Consider the following 21240-nt stretch of genomic DNA (forward strand, 5'->3'; position numbering starts at 1 on the left):
GAAACCCAAAGTTACAAAAAAAAGGTGACATCAAAGTGGCAGAACTAGCTCTATTATTTAAAGCAAATTCGGCCAAGGGCAAAAATGAAACCCAATCATCCTGATCAGCGGAAATAAAACATCTCAAATACGACTCCAAGTTCTGGTTTGTTCTCTCTGTCTGCCCATTGGTCGGAGGGTGAAAAGCAGAGGAGAAGGACAACTGAATTCCCAGCTTGGAACAGAAAGTTCTCCAAAATCTAGACACAAACTGAACTCCTCTGTCAGATACAATGTTCTCAGGAATCCCGTGTAAGCGAACCACCTGTTGCAAAAACAGGGGGACCAACTCAGAGGAAGATGGCAACTTAGGGAGTGGTACAAGATGAACTATCTTAGAGAACCTATCACAAATCACCCAAATAACAGTCATTCTTTGAGAGACCGGCATATCAGAGATGAAATCCATTGAAATATGGGTCCATGGCCTCCTGGGGACCGGCAAAGGCATCAACAACCCACTAGAACGAGAACAAGATTTAGACCGGGAGCAAGTCCCACAGGACTGCACAAAATTCCTGACATCATGAGACAAGGTGGGCCACCAAAAAGAGCGACTCACCAGCTCTCTAGTACCAAAAATACCTGGATGACCAGCCAATGCAGAGCAATGAACTTCAGACATCACTCTCTTCTTCCACTGGTCAGGAACATACAACTTTCCACTGGGACAATGCTCAGGTTTGTCCTCCTGGAACTCTTGCAGAGCAAGTCTCAAATCGGGCGAGATGGCAGAAAGCACTACCCCTTCGCCTAAGATGGTAGCAGGCTTGAACACCACAGGAGAATCAGCAAAGAAACTCCTAGAGAGGGCGTCTGCCTTGACATTCTTAGTTCCAGGAAGAAAAGAGACCACAAAATCAAAACGTGTAAAAAACAAGGCCCACCTAGCCTGTCTAGGGTTCAAGCGTTTAGCCGACTCTAGGTAAATCAAATTCTTGTGGTCAGTGAGGACCACAACTTGATGTTTAGCTCCCTCCAACCAATGTCTCCACTCCTCAAATGCCCATTTCATGGCCAACAGTTCCCGATTCCCCACATCATAGTTACGTTCAGATGGAGAGAACTTTCGGGAAAAGAAAGCACAGGGATTCATTTTAGATGTTACAGGATCCTTTAGGGACAAAACAGCTCCTGCACCAATCTCAGAAGCATCCACCTCTACCATGAACGGGAGTGAGACATCAGGTTGCCGCAAAACCAGGGCGGAGGTAAATCTTCGCTTCAGCTCCTGAAAGGAAGCAACAGCCTCCGGAGACCAATTCAACACATCAGCACCCTTCTTAGTCAGATCAGTCAATGGCTTGGCAATACTAGAAAATTTTGCTATAAATTTCCAATAAAAATTAGCAAAACCCAAAAACTTCTGGAGGGCCTTCAAAGAAGTGGGCTGAACCCAATCATAAATGGATTGTACCTTGGCCGGGTCCATTTCAATAGTTGACGGAGACAAAATAAATCCCAAAAATGAAATCCTCTGTACTCCAAAAAGGCATTTCGATCCTTTGACATACAGGGAATTCTCCCTCAAGATCCGGAACACAGTCCGAATATGTTCCACATGAGAATCCCAATTCTTGGAGAAGATCAAAATATCATCCAGATAGATAATCAAAAATTTATCGACAAAGTCTCGGAACATATCGTTCATGAAGCACTGGAAGACAGAAGGGGCATTAGTGAGCCCAAAAGGCATCACCAGGTACTCAAAATGTCCCTCCGGAGTATTAAACGCCGTCTTCCATTCATCCACCTGCTTAATGCGGATAAGATTATACGCCCCCCTGAGGTCAAGCTTGGTAAACCAGCAAGCACCTCTAACTCTAGAGAATAGATCCGAAATCAGGGGTAACGGATACTGATATTTAATAGTAATTTTATTGAGGGCACGATAATCAATACAAGGCCTTAAAGAACCATCCTTTTTGGCCACAAAAAAAACGGCACCTAAGGGTGAAGAGGATGGTCTAATATGACCCTTCTCTAACGCCTCCTTAATATAGGACCGCATAGCCTCGTGCTCGGGTACAGATAAATTGAAGAGCCGACCCTTGGGAAATTTACACCCCGGGCTTAGTTCAATTGCACAGTCATAACTCCTATGAGGAGGCAAGTACGCAGACTCATTCTCACTAAATACATCATAAAAGTCCGCCAAATAGTCAGGAACATCATGTGACTGAGGAGAGGTGGAAAAAACCGGAGCCTCACTAAAGGCACACCGACAACCCCAACTTACCACAGACACAGATTTCCAATCCAAAACTGGATTATGAATTTGCAACCAGGGAAACCCCAGAACAATGGCATCATGCAGACCATGCAACACCAAAAATCTGCAATTTTCTTGATGGTGTGGGGCGACCCGCATGACCACCTGGGTCCAAAACTGAGGTTTATTTTTAGCCAAAGGAGTAGCATCAATCCCCCTCAAAGGGATAGGCGTCTGCAGAGGTGTCATCGGAAATCCACAACGTTTAGCAAAATCCAAGTCCATTAGGTTTAGCGCTGCTCCCGAATCCACAAAAGCCTTGATGGAAAATGTGGACAGGGAGCAGATCAGAGTAATTGCCAGAAGAAACTTAGGTTGAACACCACCAACAGAAAACGTGTGTGCAAAGCGTTTCTCTCGTTTAGGACAAACAGAAATAATATGCGAGGCATCTCCACAGAAAAAACACAGCTTATTATTACGCCTTCTGAACTCCTGACGTTGCGCCTTAGACAAAACTCTATCACATTGCGTAGGTTCAGACGTCTGTTCAACCGGTGGCAACACCTCTCGTGCAATCCTGCGTTCACGTAAACGCCGATCAACCTGAATGGTCTGGACGATTCTATGTCATTAGCCAGAGGGAACAGGAAATCCCACCATAGTATCTTTTACGGCTTCTGACAAACCCTTCCGAAAGAGAGCAGCCAAGGCATTATCATTCCAGGTAGTAAGGACCGCCCACTTTCGGAACTTTTGACAGTACAACTCTGCAGAATCTCAACCCTGGTTCAATGCCAACAGGGTCTTTTCAGCCTGATCAATAGCATTAGGTTCGTCATACAACAACTCCAAGGCTTGAAAGAATGCGTTCACATTAGTCAGAATAGGATCATCTGGTTTCAAAGAAAACGCCCAATCCTGGGGATAGCCACGCAGCAAAGAGATGACAATTTTAACCTGCTGTGCGGAGCTCCCTGACGAGTTAGGCTTCAAGGCAAAAAATAATTTACAATTATTTTTGAAACTCAAAAATTTAGATCGATCCCCAAAAAATACATCAGGTGTAGAGATCTTTGGTTCAACAGCATGCGAACGAGCAAGGTAGGCGGAAATTACCCGCACTTCCGCAGCGAGCTGCTCCACACGATCAGACAATTGCTTTATCTCCATTGAGAGAAAAAAAAAAAAATTCCCCCTACGGCCTCAGAGATATAGAGGAAAGAATATACACACACCTTTTTTTTTTTTAAACACAATTCTTTCCTGCTATTGAGTACTCTAGGATCTGCGGTATGGCGGGTGATTCTGTTATGATTGAGTCACCATAGGAGGCAAAAACAGAAATGCTAGCTAAGTCCAGAAAACCAGAGAGGTTGGCAGCTATCGGATTGCAGACCCCTGATCCTATCACAACAACTAACAGTAGCCGTGGGGGATTCCTACGATGCCCTAGACCCCTCGATCACAGCCGGAGAATTAAATAGGCCTAAAGAAAGAAAGGGGAAATCTAAACTGCCCCAGAGCAGACCCCAAAGCAATAGGCAGCCCCCAACATATAATGATGGTGAAGCAAGAAGAAAGAACACTAACACAGACAGAAAGATAGACTGAGCAAAGACGGGGCCCAAGCTAACTAGATAGGAAAGGACAGGAAGGCTGCTGTCTGCAATCCGTGAAAAACCCTATGAAAATAAGAGCCAACAGACTGACAGTGAAAAAAAAAAAGCTATGTCAGAAAGGCAGAGAAGAAGAATGGTGAGAACAGTCAAGGACAATCCACAGACCACCTCCAAAGACCTGCAGCATCATTTTGCTGCAGATGGTGTCACTGTGCATCGGTCAACAATACAGCGCACTTTGCACAAGGAGAAGCTGTATGGGAGAGTGATGCGAAAGAAGCCGTTTCTGCAAGCACGCCACAAACAGAGTCGCCTGAGGTATGCAAAAGCACATTTGGACAAGCCAGTTACATTTTGGAAGAAGGTCCTGTGAACTGATGAAACAAAGATTGAGTTGTTTGGTCATACAAAAAGGCGTTATGCATGCGCTGTATTGTTGACCGATGCACAGTGACACCATCTGCAGCAAGATGATGCTGCAGGTCTTTGGAGGTGGTCTGTGGATTGTCCTTGACTGTTCTCACCATTCTTCTTCTCTGCCTTTCTGATATTTTTCTTGGCCTGCCACTTCTGGGCTTAACAAGAACTGTACCTGTGTTCTTCCATTTCCTTACTATGTTCCTCACAGTGGAAACTGACTGGTTAAATCTCTGAGACAACTTTTTGTATCCTTCCCCTGAAAAGCTATGTTTTTATAATATTTGTTTTCAGATCATTTGAGATTTGTTTTGAGGAGCCCATGATGCCACTCTTCATAGGAGAATCAAATAGGAGAACTACTTGCAAGTGGCCACTTTAAATACCTTTTCTCATGATTTGATACACCTGGCTATGAAGTTCAAAGCTCAATGAGGTTACAAAACCAATTTAGTGCTTCAGGAAGTCAGTAAAAAGTAGTTAGGAGTGTTCAAATCAAGAAAATGATAAGGGTGCCCATACTTTTGCATCGGTCAAATTTTGTTTAAATGCAGATTGCACATTTTCTGTTAGTACAATAAACCTCATTTGAATCCAGAAATATAACTGAGTCCATCAGTTATTAGATATATGAAACTGAAATACCTGTTGCAAAAACCAAAATTGTTATAAAGAAAAAAGGTTAACATTAATAGGGGTGCCCAAACTTTTACATATGACTGTATATATATATATATATATATATATAGTATGACTTATTGAAACTATATCAATAGTTGGTCCTTTTCTTTGATGGTATATGGTTGGTATTGTTTAGGGAAACCTTTGCTACACTTTCCAAGATCCATACAGGGAGAATTAGGATTGTGTTCTCCACAGGGACCATGAATCATGTGTTGAAGAACAATGTTATGGAGCTGAGTGTAGATTGTTTCATCAGGTATTTCAGCCCAGACTATATTATCTATGTCCGCCTCAGTCCGTAATTTAGACAGGCTGTCAAGAATAATTAAAATATGAGCATGCGGGAGACCACGCTTCTGAAATTCAATGACATGGACCATTGCAGTCATGTTTCCAAATAATCCACTGCTAATGTCTTTTAAGAGGGATTCCAGTTTAATTTTAAAGACTCGTGCAACCAAGTCTGGTCTGTGTTCAACACGCTGCCACGGTTCTAAATGTGTAGTAATCTCACTCCACTTAGGATTACATGTCATGGTGATAAATAGATCTGGTCGACCATACTTCGTAACAATAGCCATAGCATCCTGGTAGCGCTGCTGCATGTTTCTTGGACTGCCTTCAAAAGAAGATGGTAAAATGACGGTTTTCCCAATTGGGATGCCCTTTTGAACCGATTTTTTGAGGTGTTCTTGAAGGAGGTAGTAATCCTCCACTTTTAAATCTTTTTGGTGGTTGCGGGTGTAATGTAGGTGATTAGCTTCGATTTTGACATAAGCATCTACTAAGTATTGCTGTGTTAGCTTACCACCATTGAGGAGTGGATTAAAGTAATTTCTGACAGATAACATATAGCAATAGCACTAGAGTTGTGTGATCCTCCTCGGACTTTTGCCTTGTTGTTTGAGTCCATCATGCCATCCTTGGTCTCCATAAGGGAAAAATATTGGATAGAGGAGGGCATCCAAATTGCTATGGAGAATGCTAATTTGTTGTGTTTTTGGAGCTAAAGGGTTGTGGGGATCAGGTTTTAAATAAATTAATATGTCTATTGAAAGGTGGCTCACCATTGTCATTTTGAAACACGACTGCTATTTCACTGACAGTGGGATTATTGTAGCGTCGAGGGTCTTGAGTATGATCTTGTTTAATAGCCATAGTGATGTTTGGCATGACAGTTCCGTTTTGTAGAGATTTAATTTTTTCTTGTTCTTCCACATCACGTAACATTTGATAAGCTGCCACAAAAGGATTAATAGTTTGAATTTGAAGGGCAATAATGTTCATCAATGTAGGATGACATTTTTGATTTTCTTTACGTAAGCGTTGTTCGTTAGCGGTAGCAGTATCGAGAATGTAAAGTTGGGCAAATGCGCGTTGTTGGTCATCTGAGGGATGTAGTGTTCCAGTTCTATGATAGATCTGCCCATGTATGCGGAACCAGTATGGGCCATATCCAGGAGGTGGTGAAATATTTGCACCCATGGAGGCAAAAGCAAAGGAACTGTTAATACTTCGAATATTATCCATGACATTTTTGCTAAATTTACTTTGCCCTTTCAGCAAACGTGTAAAGACATCAGGATATTGTAGTATGGGTACATGGACTTTACCCTTCTGACAGCAGAGCGTAAAGTTGTTATCAGAAGGTATCTCTGCTACAAAATGCAAAGCTTGGCAATGCTCACATACATGGGTCATGTCACCACAGCTGTGTTCCGTAATACTATTTTCATCATTAGTGAAAATGTGAGGTTGTAGTAGAAGTGCATGTCCAACCGGGGGGTGCGCCTAGTTTTGAGACCAACGTATATTTGTCTTGGTTGCACTTTCTGCGGGCTAACTGTTGCAGCTTGTATGTGAAGAAACTGTGCGTCGGTATTGACTAATGGTGGTATTGATAGGGCAGAAACAGATTGCTGATTAGTTATGTCAGTGAACGGCATATAGGATGAAGTGTGGTAGTAACTTGTTCCACATGCTGATGTGGAAGCATCCTGTTGTGAGTCTAATAATAATGATGAAGAAGAAGCCGTCTATTGTTGGCGGTGATGGCGTGCAGAGACTTCTTCAGCCATCTAATGGATTTAGAGTTAGGGGATTCGTGTGTGAGGCGACGACGTTTATAAGCCTTAATCTTGTCAAGGCAATGGTGTTTTTCCTCAGGAGTCTCATTAGCACAGCGTTGTTTTTGTCGTACTGCTAAAGCTGCTTTCCTTTCACTGGCATTGGCATACTTGTTGTTAAGACTCATGTTGGCACAGGTAAAGGAGTCTATTTGGCAGTTGTCTGGCAGTGAAGAAGGCGTCCTGGAGTATTTTAGTGTAAACAGATACTAATTGGCCCTGTAATTGCCCAGCAGTAGTTATGAAATGGTAGTGGCAAATTGGCCCTGTAATTGCCCAGCAGTAGTTATGAAGTGGTAGGGGCAAATTGGCTCTGTAATTGCCCAGCAGTAGTTATGAAGTGGTAGAGGCAAATTGGCCCTGTAATTGCCCAGCAGTAGTTATGAAGTGGTAGCGGCAAATTGGCCCTGTAATTGCCCAGCAGTAGTTATGAAGTGGTAGAGGCAAATTGGCCCTGTAATTGCCCAGCAGTAGTTATGAAGTTGTAGCGGCAAATTGGCCCAGTAATTGCCCAGCAGTAGTTATAAAGTGGTAACGGTAAATTGGCCCTGTAATTGCCCAGCAGTAGTTATGAAGTGGTAGCGGCAAATTGGCCCTGTAATTGCCCAGCAGTAGTTATGAAGTTGTAGCGGCAAATTGGCCCTGTAATTGCCCAGCAGTAGTTATGAAGTGGTAACGGTAAATTGGCCCTGTAATTGCCCAGCAGTAGTTATGAAGTGGTAGAGGCAAATTGGCCCTGTAATTGCGCAGCAGTAGTTATGAAGTGGTAGAGGCAAATTGGCCCTGTAATTAGACAGCGGCAGTGAACAGGCAGAGGAGCAAGGCAGCAGTAGTTATGAAGTGGTAGAGGCAAATTGGCCCTGTAATTAGACACCAGCAGTGAACAGGCAGAGGAGCAAGGCAACACGTCCGCACAGCAAGTCGGAGTGAGGTAAATGACGAAATTCCGCGGGATCCAAGATGGCGTCGGCGAAATCTCGTGAGATTTCGTCGACGCCATCCTGGATCCCAACGTCGTCCGCGCCGGTGACATGTTCTTGCGGCGACGCCATCTTGAGTATCGCAGGATTTTGCCGATCCAAGATGCTAAGGGCAACGCTGAGCCAGAAGGGTTGACGGTCTGGAAAGCCGTGTGATATGCTGACTGGAGTCAGTGGAAAAGACTTATAGGACACCTCAGCGGTAGAGAGGTCCGAGAACCTGCGCGGCCAGCAGGTGACGGCCGTGAAAGCCGTGTTGTACTGACCGGGGTCAGTGAGAAAGAGACTGGTGATTGCTATAGGGGGCCTCTGTAGAGAAGAGGAACCCGAGGACCTGTGTGGCCGACACAGGTAACGGACAGGTGTTTGTGTTGTACTGACCTGGGTCAGTGGGAAAGACTACCTGGAGGGTTCAGTGAGCAAGGTCCTGGAGGGTCAGTGTTGGGAGGTTCTGGGAGAAGAATCGGATCCCTGGAGCATGTGGTATGACCTTGGACCTGGTGAGGCATGAGTGTTGGGCAGTCTCAGGAGGAGATGGATGTCCTGAAGAGCACCCGCTAAGCCCCTGGACCTGGTGTGGCCAGTGTGTTGGGAAACCCTGGGAGGAGGGTCGGCTCCCTGAATAGCACCCGGTGCGCCCTGTGTGTTGGACGGTCTCAGGCGGAGACGGAACGTCCTGAATAGCACACAGACAGGACACGTGAGTTTTGTGTGGTGTTTTTTTTCTTTTCTCAACTTAGCCTGCGGTGGCTCACTTGGAGTCAAGAAGGTGACAAGCGGCTTGCTGCAACTCAGCGGGGTTATGAAGGTGACAAGCGGCTTGCTGTAACTCAGCATTACGAAGGGGACAAGCGGCTTCCAGTAACTCGACGGGGTTACGAAGGTGACACCAGCCGCTGTGTGTGAACGGCAGCCGGTGGTGTCGGTGATCGGTGACAGCAGGAACTGTGGTGGTGCTAGCAAGGACTTGTGTGGTATCATGAGAGATTGCGGTCTAAGGAGACCGGTAAAACAGACATTGTGAAATCCCGAAAGGGGGCGGTGGCCCAAATCGGGGTGGTAGCCCAAAAGGGGTGGAGTTGCAGAAGGGGGCAGTGACCCAAAAGGTGGTGGAGTCCCAGAGGGGAGCGGTGACCCAGCTTGGGGTGGTAACCCAAAAGGGGGTGGAGTACCGAAAGGGGGCGGTGGCCCAAATCGGGATGGTGGTCCAGAAAGGGGCCGACTTGTCAAAAGGGGCAGCACTGGGTACCTCAGTGGATATGTCTGGGGAACCGCAGTGTGTGTGTGTATGAGTTCAGGTTTGCTGTAAACATGGGGTCAAGGTGAACTATGCGGTAGACCGTAATGTTTGAAGGGTCCAAAAGTGGTGAATGCCAAGGTGGAGGGATACCACCTGACTTAGTCTATGCCTTTGAGAGGGGCAGGGACTTTGTGTTGTTTGATGTATGGTCGAGTGAGGGAGACTTTTCTACTGTTGGGTTAGCAAACAGTGTGACGGTGGCGCCTGTTAAAGTGGACAGGGCTGATGTAGAAGTGACTGGAAGAAGGGGTACATCTACTCAACTGATGGACCTGACGTCTCATGAGAAGACAGATGGTGGGCTGGGAGATGAGACGATTGGAGTGGACACTAGAGTTGAGTGAAATGGGTCGAAAAAATTCAAAAGTCACCGACTTTTGGCAAAGTCGGGTTTCATGAAACGAAACCCGACCCTAGGATGAGGTCGGCCACGAGGTCGGCGACTTACGCGCCAAAGTCGCGTTTCAAAAGTTTGTTTTGCGCTCTTTTTCAGCCAATCAGGATCCACGGACACTGTGGGCAACGTGATGACCTAGGCACGGGTCACCACCATCTTTCAGAAGGGCATGCAAGTGATTGGCTTGCTGTGGTGGGCGTCACAGGGGGTATAAAAGGGCGTGCACGCCAACCGCCATCTTACTTCTGCCGATCTTAGTATAGGGAGAGGTTGCTGCTGATTCTGTAGGGAGAGCGTTAGGCAGGGAAGAAGACAAAAGAACTGCTTCTGCTGCTAGCGATTTGGCCTGCACAACACACAAGTCACTGTGTGTGCAGTGCAAGGGGAGGCTATATTGTGGTGTATCAGTGGTGTTGGTTGTTGGGCTGCCTTCTAAGGCTTCCTGACACACTGGCATTGCTGTTTACCCACTGCTCCGCAAACTGCTTTTTTAAAAGCAATCCAATCTCCCTTATCCTCTAGTCACTTTTGTCACAGCTGTGCCATCGAGTGTGTCACATAGCGCTCAGATATCAGTGGGCCTCACACAATCTACTAGTGTCCGGTGTCCAAAAGTGTACGCAGAGATTCAAAATCTCCATTATCCTCTCGTCACTTTGGTCACAGGCAGCTGTGCCATCGAGCGTGTCACATAGCGCTCAGATATCAGTGGGCCTCACACAATCTACAAGTGTCCAGTGTCCAAAAGTGTACGCAGAGATTCAAAATCTCCATTATCCTCTCGTCACTTTGGTCACAGGCAGCTGTGCCATCGAGCGTGTCACATAGCGCTCAGATATCAGTGGGCCTCACACAATCCACAAGTGTCCAGTGTCCAAAAGTGTACGCAGAGATTCAAAATCTCCATTATCCTCTCGTCACTTTGGTCACAGGCAGCTATGCCATCGAGCGTGTCACATAGCGCTCAGATATCAGTGGGCCTCACACAATCTACAAGTGTCCAGTGTCCAAAAGTGTACGCAGAGATTCAAAATCTCCATTATCCTCTCGTCACTTTGGTCACAGGCAGCTGTGCCATCGAGTGTGTCACATAGCGCTCAGATATCAGTGGGCCTCACACAATCTACAAGTGTCCAGTGTCCAAAAGTGTACGCAGAGATTCAAAATCTCCATTATCCTCTCGTCACTTTGGTCACAGGCAGCTGTGCCATCGAGCGTGTCACATAGCGCTCAGATATCAGTGGGCCTCACACAATCTACAAGTGTCCAGTGTCCAAAAGTGTACGCAGAGATTCAAAATCTCCATTATCCTCTCGTCACTTTGGTCACAGGCAGCTGTGCCATCGAGCGTGTCACATAGCGCTCAGATATCAGTGGGCCTCACACAATCTACAAGTGTCCAGTGTCCAAAAGTGTACGCAGAGAATCAAAATCTCCATTATCCTCTCGTCACTTTGGTCACAGGCAGCTGTGCCATCGAGCGTGTCACATAGCGCTCAGATATCAGTGGGCCTCACACAATCTACAAGTGTCCAGTGTCCAAAAGTGTACGCAGAGATTCAAAATCTCCATTATCCTCTCGTCACTTTGGTCACAGGCAGCTGTGCCATCGAGCGTGTCACATAGCGCTCAGATATCAGTGGGCCTCAAACAATCTACAAGTGTCCAGTGTCCAAAAGTGTACGCAGAGAATCAAAATCTCCATTATCCTCTCGTCACTTTGGTCACAGGCAGCTGTGCCATCGAGCGTGTCACATAGCGCTCAGATATCAGTGGGCCTCACACAATCTACAAGTGTCCAGTGTCCAAAAGTGTACGCAGAGATTCAAAATCTCCATTATCCTCTCTTCACTTTGGTCACAGGCAGCTGTGCCATCGAGCGTGTCACATAGCGCTCAGATATCAGTGGGCCTCACACAATCTACAAGTGTCCAGTGTCCAAAAGTGTACGCAGAGATTCAAAATCTCCATTATCCTCTCGTCACTTTGGTCACAGGCAGCTGTGCCATCGAGCGTGTCACATAGCGCTCAGATATCAGTGGGCCTCACACAATCCACAAGTGTCCAGTGTCCAAAAGTGTACGCAGAGATTCAAAATCTCCATTATCCTCTCGTCACTTTGGTCACAGGCAGCTGTGCCATCGAGCGTGTCACATAGCGCTCAGATATCAGTGGGCCTCACACAATCCACAAGTGTCCAGTGTCCAAAAGTGTACGCAGAGATTCAAAATCTCCATTATCCTCTCGTCACTTTGGTCACAGGCAGCTGTGCCACCGAGCATGTCACATAGCGCTCAGATATCAGTGGGCCTCACACAATCCACAAGTGTCCAGTGTCCAAAAGTGTACGCAGAGATTCAAAATCTCCATTATCCTCTCGTCACTTTGGTCACAGGCAGCTGTGCCATCGAACGTGTCACATAGCGCTCAGATATCAGTGGGCCTCACACAATCTACAAGTGTCCAGTGTCCAAAAGTGTACGCAGAGATTCAAAATCTCCATTATCCTCTCGTCACTTTGGTCACAGGCAGCTGTGCCATCGAGCGTGTCACATAGCGCTCAGATATCAGTGGGCCTCACACAATCTACAAGTGTCCAGTGTCCAAAAGTGTACGCAGAGAATCAAAATCTCCATTATCCTCTCGTCACTTTGGTCACAGGCAGCTGTGCCATCGAGCGTGTCACATAGCGCTCAGATATCAGTGGGCCTCACACAATCTACAAGTGTCCAGTGTCCAAAAGTGTACGCAGAGATTCAAAATCTCCATTATCCTCTCTTCACTTTGGTCACAGGCAGCTGTGCCATCGAGCGTGTCACATAGCGCTCAGATATCAGTGGGCCTCACACAATCCACAAGTGTCCAGTGTCCAAAAGTGTACGCAGAGATTCAAAATCTCCATTATCCTCTCGTCACTTTGGTAACAGGCAGCTGTGCCATCGAGCGTGACACATGGCGCTCAGATATCAGTGGGCCTCACACAATCCACAAGTGTCCAGTGTCCAAAAGTGTACGCAGAGATTCAAAATCTCCATTATCCTCTCGTCACTTTGGTCACAGGCAGCTGTGCCATCGAGCGTGTCACATAGCGCTCAGATATCAGTGGGCCTCACACAATCCACAAGTGTCCAGTGTCCAAAAGTGTACGCAGAGATTCAAAATCTCCATTATCCTCTCGTCACTTTGGTCACAGGCAGCTGTGCCATCGAGCGTGTCACATAGCGCTCAGATATCAGTGGGCCTCACACAATCCACAAGTGTCCAGTGTCCAAAAGTGTACGCAGAGATTCAAACTCTCCATTATCTTCTCGTCACTTTGGTCACAGGCAGCTGTGCCATCGAGCGTGTCACATAGCGCTCAGATATCAGTGGGCCTCACACAATCTACAAGTGTCCAGTGTCCAAAAGTGTACGCAGAGATTCAAAATCTCCATTATCCTCTCGTCACTTTGGTCACAGGCAGCTGTGCCATCGAGCGTGTCACATAGCGCTCAGATATCAGTGGGCCTCACACAATCTACAAGTGTCCAGTGTCCAAAAGTGTACGCAGAGATTCAAAATCTCCATTATCCTCTCGTCACTTTGGTCACAGGCAGCTGTGCCATCGAGCGTGTCACATAGCGCTCAGATATCAGTGGGCCTCACACAATCTACAAGTGTCCAAAAGTGTACGCAGAGAATCAAAATCTCCATTATCCTCTCGTCACTTTGGTCACAGGCAGCTGTGCCATCGAGCGTGTCACATAGCGCTCAGATATCAGTGGGCCTCACACAATCTACAAGTGTCCAGTGTCCAAAAGTGTACGCAGAGATTCAAAATCTCCATTATCCTCTCTTCACTTTGGTCACAGGCAGCTGTGCCATCGAGCGTGTCACATAGCGCTCAGATATCAGTGGGCCTCACACAATCTACAAGTGTCCAGTGTCCAAAAGTGTACGCAGAGATTCAAAATCTCCATTATCCTCTCGTCACTTTGGTCACAGGCAGCTGTGCCATCGAGCGTGTCACATAGCGCTCAGATATCAGTGGGCCTCACACAATCCACAAGTGTCCAGTGTCCAAAAGTGTACGCACAGATTCAAAATCTCCATTATCCTCTCGTCACTTTGGTCACAGGCAGCTGTGCCATCGAGCGTGTCACATAGCGCTCAGATATCAGTTGGCCTCACACAATCCACAAGTGTCCAGTGTCCAAAAGTGTAAGCAGAGATTTAAAATCTCCATTATCCTCTCGTCACTTTGGTCACAGGCAGCTGTGCCATCGAGCGTGTCACATAGCGCTCAGATATCAGTGGGCCTCACACAATCCACAAGTGTCCAGTGTCCAAAAGTGTACGCAGAGATTCAAAATCTCCATTATCCTCTCGTCACTTTGGTCACAGGCAGCTGTGCCATCGAGCGTGTCACATAGCGCTGAGATATCAGTGGGCCTCACACAATCTACAAGTGTCCAGTGTCCAAAAGTGTACGCAGAGATTCAAAATCTCCATTATCCTCTCGTCACTTTGGTCACAGGCAGCTGTGCCATCGAGCGTGTCACATAGCGCTCAGATATCAGTGGGCCTCACACAATCTACAAGTGTCCAGTGTCCAAAAGTGTACGCAGAGATTCAAAATCTCCATTATCCTCTCGTCACTTTGGTCACAGGCAGCTGTGCCATCGAGCGTGTCACATAGCGCTCAGATATCAGTGGGCCTCACACAATCTACAAGTGTCCAGTGTCCAAAAGTGTACGCAGAGAATCAAAATCTCCATTATCCTCTCGTCACTTTGGTCACAGGCAGCTGTGCCATCGAGCGTGTCACATAGCGCTCAGATATCAGTGGGCCTCACACAATCTACAAGTGTCCAGTGTCCAAAAGTGTACGCAGAGATTCAAAATCTCCATTATCCTCTCTTCACTTTGGTCACAGGCAGCTGTGCCATCGAGCGTGTCACATAGCGCTCAGATATCAGTGGGCCTCACACAATCTACAAGTGTCCAGTGTCCAAAAGTGTACGCAGAGATTCAAAATCTCCATTATCCTCTCGTCACTTTGGTCACAGGCAGCTGTGCCATCGAGCGTGTCACATAGCGCTCAGATATCAGTGGGCCTCACACAATCCACAAGTGTCCAGTGTCCAAAAGTGTACGCAGAGATTCAAAATCTCCATTATCCTCTCGTCACTTTGGTCACAGGCAGCTGTGCCATCGAGCGTGTCACATAGCGCTCAGATATCAGTGGGCCTCACACAATCCACAAGTGTCCAGTGTCCAAAAGTGTACGCAGAGATTCAAAATCTCCATTATCCTCTCGTCACTTTGGTCACAGGCAGCTGTGCCATCGAGCGTGTCACATAGCGCTCAGATATCAGTGGGCCTCACACAATCCACAAGTGTCCAGTGTCCAAAAGTGTACGCAGAGATTCAAAATCTCCATTATCCTCTCGTCACTTTGGTCACAGGCAGCTGTGCCATCGAGCGTGTCACATAGCGCTCAGATATCAGTGGGCCTCACACAATCTACAAGTGTCCAGTGTCCAAAAGTGTACGCAGAGATTCAAAATCTCCATTATCCTCTCGTCACTTTGGTCACAGGCAGCTGTGCCATCGAGCGTGTCACATAGCGCTCAGATATCAGTGGGCCTCACACAATCTACAAGTGTCCAGTGTCCAAAAGTGTACGCAGAGATTCAAAATCTCCATTATCCTCTCGTCACTTTGGTCACAGGCAGCTGTGCCATCGAGCGTGTCACATAGCGCTCAGAAAGCAGTGGGCCTCACACAATCTACAAGTGTCCAGTGTCCAAAAGTGTACGCAGAGAATCAAAATCTCCACTATCCTCTCGTCACTTTGGTCACAGGCAGCTGTGCCATCGAGCGTGTCACATAGCGCTCAGATATCAGTGGGCCTCACACAATCTACAAGTGTCCAGTGTCCAAAAGTGTACGCAGAGATTCAAAATCTCCATTATCCTCTCGTCACTTTGGTCACAGGCAGCTGTGCCATCGAGCGTGTCACATAGCGCTCAGATATCAGTGGGCCTCACACAATCTACAAGTGTCCAGTGTCCAAAAGTGTACGCAGAGAATCAAAATCTCCATTATCCTCTCGTCACTTTGGTCACAGGCAGCTGTGCCATCGAGCGTGTCACATAGCGCTCAGATATCAGTGGGCCTCACACAATCTACAAGTGTCCAGTGTCCAAAAGTGTACGCAGAGATTCAAAATCTCCATTATCCTCTCTTCACTTTGGTCACAGGCAGCTGTGCCATCGAGCGTGTCACATAGCGCTCAGATATCAGTGGGCCTCACACAATCTACAAGTGTCCAGTGTCCAAAAGTGTACGCAGAGATTCAAAATCTCCATTATCCTCTCGTCACTTTGGTCACAGGCAGCTGTGCCATCGAGCGTGTCACATAGCGCTCAGATATCAGTGGGCCTCACACAATCCACAAGTGTCCAGTGTCCAAAAGTGTACGCAGAGATTCAAAATCTCCATTATCCTCTCGTCACTTTGGTCACAGGCAGCTGTGCCATCGAGCGTGTCACATAGCGCTCAGATATCAGTGGGCCTCACACAATCCACAAGTGTCCAGTGTCCAAAAGTGTACGCAGAGATTCAAAATCTCCATTATCCTCTCGTCACTTTGGTCACAGGCAGCTGTGCCATCGAGCGTGTCACATAGCGCTCAGATATCAGTGGGCCTCACACAATCCACAAGTGTCCAGTGTCCAAAAGTGTACGCAGAGATTCAAAATCTCCATTATCCTCTCGTCACTTTGGTCACAGGCAGCTGTGCCATCGAGCGTGTCACATAGCGCTCAGATATCAGTGGGCCTCACACAATCCACAAGTGTCCAGTGTCCAAAAGTGTACGCAGAGATTCAAAATCTCCATTATCCTCTCGTCACTTTGGTCACAGGCAGCTGTGCCATCGAGCGTGTCACATAGCGCTCAGATATCAGTGGGCCTCACACAATCTACAAGTGTCCAGTGTCCAAAAGTGTACGCAGAGATTCAAAATCTCCATTATCCTCTCGTCACTTTGGTCACAGGCAGCTGTGCCATCGAGCGTGTCACATAGCGCTCAGAAAGCAGTGGGCCTCACACAATCTACAAGTGTCCAGTGTCCAAAAGTGTACGCAGAGAATCAAAATCTCCACTATCCTCTCATCACTTTGGTCACAGGCAGCTGTGCCATCGAGCGTGTCACATAGCGCTCAGATATCAGTGGGCCTCACACAATCTACAAGTGTCCAGTGTCCAAAAGTGTACGCAGAGATTCAAAATCTCCATTATCCTCTCGTCACTTTGGTCACAGGCAGCTGTGCCATCGAGCGTGTCACATAGCGCTCAGATATCAGTGGGCCTCACACAATCTACAAGTGTCCAGTGTCCAAAAGTGTACGCAGAGAATCAAAATCTCCATTATCCTCTCGTCACTTTGGTCACAGGCAGCTGTGCCATCGAGCGTGTCACATAGCGCTCAGATATCAGTGGGCCTCACACAATCTACAAGTGTCCAGTGTCCAAAAGTGTACGCAGAGATTCAAAATCTCCATTATCCTCTCTTCACTTTGGTCACAGGCAGCTGTGCCATCGAGCGTGTCACATAGCGCTCAGATATCAGTGGGCCTCACACAATCTACAAGTGTCCAGTGTCCAAAAGTGTACGCAGAGATTCAAAATCTCCATTATCCTCTCGTCACTTTGGTCACAGGCAGCTGTGCCATCGAGCGTGTCACATAGCGCTCAGATATCAGTGGGCCTCACACAATCCACAAGTGTCCAGTGTCCAAAAGTGTACGCAGAGATTCAAAATCTCCATTATCCTCTCGTCACTTTGGTCACAGGCAGCTGTGCCATCGAGCGTGTCACATATCGCTCAGATATCAGTGGGCCTCACACAATCCACAAGTGTCCAGTGTCCAAAAGTGTACGCAGAGATTCAAAATCTCCATTATCCTCTCGTCACTTTGGTCACAGGCAGCTGTGCCATCGAGCGTGTCACATAGCGCTCAGATATCAGTGGGCCTCACACAATCCACAAGTGTCCAGTGTCCAAAAGTGTACGCAGAGATTCAAAATCTCCATTATCCTCTCGTCACTTTGGTCACAGGCAGCTGTGCCATCGAGCGTGTCACATAGCGCTCAGATATCAGTGGGCCTCACACAATCCACAAGTGTCCAGTGTCCAAAAGTGTACGCAGAGATTCAAAATCTCCATTATCCTCTCTTCACTTTGGTCACAGGCAGCTGTGCCATCGAGCGTGTCACATAGCGCTCAGATATCAGTGGGCCTCACACAATCTACAAGTGTCCAGTGTCCAAAAGTGTACGCAGAGATTCAAAATCTCCATTATCCTCTCGTCACTTTGGTCACAGGCAGCTGTGCCATCGAGCGTGTCACATAGCGCTCAGATATCAGTGGGCCTCACACAATCCACAAGTGTCCAGTGTCCAAAAGTGTACGCAGAGATTCAAAATCTCCATTATCCTCTCGTCACTTTGGTCACAGGCAGCTGTGCCATCAAGCGTGTCACATAGCGCTCAGATATCAGTGGGCCTCACACAATCCACAAGTGTCCAGTGTCCAAAAGTGTACGCAGAGATTCAAAATCTCCATTATCCTCTCGTCACTTTGGTCACAGGCAGCTGTGCCATCGAGCGTGTCACATAGCGCTCAGATATCAGTGGGCCTCACACAATCTACAAGTGTCCAGTGTCCAAAAGTGTACGCAGAGATTCAAAATCTCCATTATCCTCTCATCACTTTGTTCACAGGCAGCTGTGCCATCGAGCGTGTCACATAGCACTCAGATATCAGTGGGCCTCACACAATCCACAAGTGTCCAGTGTCCAAAAGTGTACGCAGAGATTCAAAATCTCCATTATCCTCTCGTCACTTTGGTCACAGGCAGCTGTGCCATCGAGCGTGTCACATAGCGCTCAGATATCAGTGGGCCTCACACAATCCAAAAGTGTCCACTGTCCAAAAGTGTGTGCAGAAATTCTAAATCTCCCCTGTCCTATAGACACCTTGTACCTTGTTTTACATTACTATATAGTTTGTTGGATTTTGTCTACATTTCTACCAAAAATGAGGAAGGCTGGTGGAAGAGGCCGTGGAATTGGGCGGGGGTTGGCAGCTGGTAATGATGGTGTTGGTGGTGGATCTGATGGTAGTGGCAAGAGCAAAATAGGACCGAATGCAGGAGGTGCTGACCCTGCGTCATCGTCTGGCTACGTAAGGCCTCGAACGCTTAGTTTTCTAGGAGTTGGCAAACCGCTTTTAAAGGCAGAGCATCAGGAAAAAGTTTTGTCTTACATTGCTGACTCAGCCTCCAGCTCTATCGCCTCCTCTTCTTCAGTTGTAAAAAGTAAAAGCACTGAGTCGTCATTGGAGGCTCATGTTCATGAACCACACCTTTCCTTGTGTCCTTCACCCCAACCAAGATTGAAGGATGACGCAGGCCATACTACTGATTACTCCATGGAGCTGTTTTCACATACCATGCCTGGATTATCAAGTCAAATGGTGAATTACCCAGGCCAAGATGAATCTGACATGGAGTGCACTGATGCACAGCCGCTGATGGATGATTCTGCTGGTACATTCACTCAGAGCACTACATTGTCCTCGCAGTGTACAGAGCCAGATTTTGACCCTGATGAGACTCAGGTGCCCCTTCCCGCACACTATACCACCATACACGGTGACACAGAGAAAGGTGCACATGACATAGAAGAGGAGGTGATGGATGACCCAGTTGTTGACCCAGATTGGCATCCATTGGGGGAAGAGGGTGCTGCTTCCAATAGCTCAGATGAGGAGCATCCACAGCAGACATCGACATCGCAACAGCTGTTATCTGGCAGGCCCGGAGCTCTCCAAAGACAGGTTCCAAACATCAAAAGAGTTGCTGGACAGCTTGTCCAGAGGGTCAAAAGATCACAGCGTGCTAGGCCGCAAAATGTCTGCCAAAGTAGGAAGAGTGCAGTGTGGCACATTTTTGAACAAAATCCTCATGATCAGGCCAAGGTTATCTGTAAGAAGTGCGCAAAGACCTTTAGCCGAGGGAAAAATCTGAAAAATTTGAATACCAGTTGCATGCTTAGACATTTAACCAGCATGCACTTGCAAGCGTGGACACAACACCAAACCTCAAGTGCCACATGTGCAACTGATCACAACGAAGGTAGTCAGCAACGCTACATTGTTTCCCCCATTGTAAGCCCACCGGTTAGCACAGCAGCAAATGTTGAGGTGTCGTTGCAAGGCCACAGCAGTCAGGGAATCCCACTGTTATATCAACGAAAGACTGATTCTAGGCCATCAGAAAGAACACCAACTCCATCACCATCATCAACCCTCTCTCAGTCCGCCCTGTCCACTGCTACTTCCACCATATGCAGCTCTCAAGTCCAGCTCACCCTCCCAGACACTATGAGTAGGTCAAGAAAGTACTCAGTCTCTCATCCACGTACACTGGGTTTGAACGCCCACATTGCCAAACTAATCTCGTTTGAGATGATGCCCTTTCGGTTGGTGGAAAGCACAGCTTTCCGCGAACTCATGGCCTACGCAGTACCACGCTATGACCTACCCAGTCGCCACTTCTTCTCTCGCAAAGCCATCCCAGCCCTCCACCATCATGTGAAAGACCGCATTGTCCATGCACTCAAGCAGTCAGTGAGCGGAAAGGTGCACCTCACAACTGATGCATGGTCCAGTCGGCATGGCCAGGGCCGTTACGTGTCCATCACTGCGCACTGGGTTAATGTGGTGGATGCAGGGTCCACAGGGGACAGCGGTGGTGGGACAGTGCTGCCTAGCCCACGGTATAGGAAACAGTTGGCTGTAGGCGTTCGACCCTCCTCCTCCTCCTCCTCCTCCAGAAGCGAAAGCTCGTCCACAGAGCGCAGTCGTACTAGCACTCCATCTGCAGCTGCCACTGTTGCACACGATGTGTCCCCCTATCGAGCAGCTAGTGGAAAGCGTCAGCAGGCTGTGTTGCAGATGATGTGTTTGGGCGACAGACACACCGCCGAGGTGCTGGCCGAGTACTTGAAGCGACAAACTGAGTCATGGCTGGGCAGTGTACATCTTGAGGCAGGCAAGGTAGTTAGTGATAACGGCCGTAATTTTGTGGCAGCCATAGCCCTTTCAAAACTCAGCCACATACCTTGCTTGGCTCACACATTGAACCTGGTGGTGCAGTGCTTCCTCAAAAATTATCCGGAGTTAACAGCCCTGCTCCAGAAGGTGCGAAGACTGTGCGCGCACATCCGCCGGTCGCCTGTACACTCCGTTCGTATGCAGAAGCTGCAGCGATTGCTCCACCTTCCCAACCACCGCCTCATTATCGACATTGCAACAAGGTGGAACTCCACCCTGCACATGGTGGAGCGGCTGTGCGAGCAGAGGCAGGCCATAATGCATTTGTGGGAGGATACACGGCCAGGCACTTTGAG

The sequence above is a fragment of the Dendrobates tinctorius genome, unplaced genomic scaffold (assembly GCF_039654945.1).
Source record: "Dendrobates tinctorius isolate UK_male_01 unplaced genomic scaffold, ASM3965494v1 ptg000034l, whole genome shotgun sequence".
Lineage (NCBI taxonomy): Eukaryota > Metazoa > Chordata > Amphibia > Anura > Dendrobatidae > Dendrobates > Dendrobates tinctorius.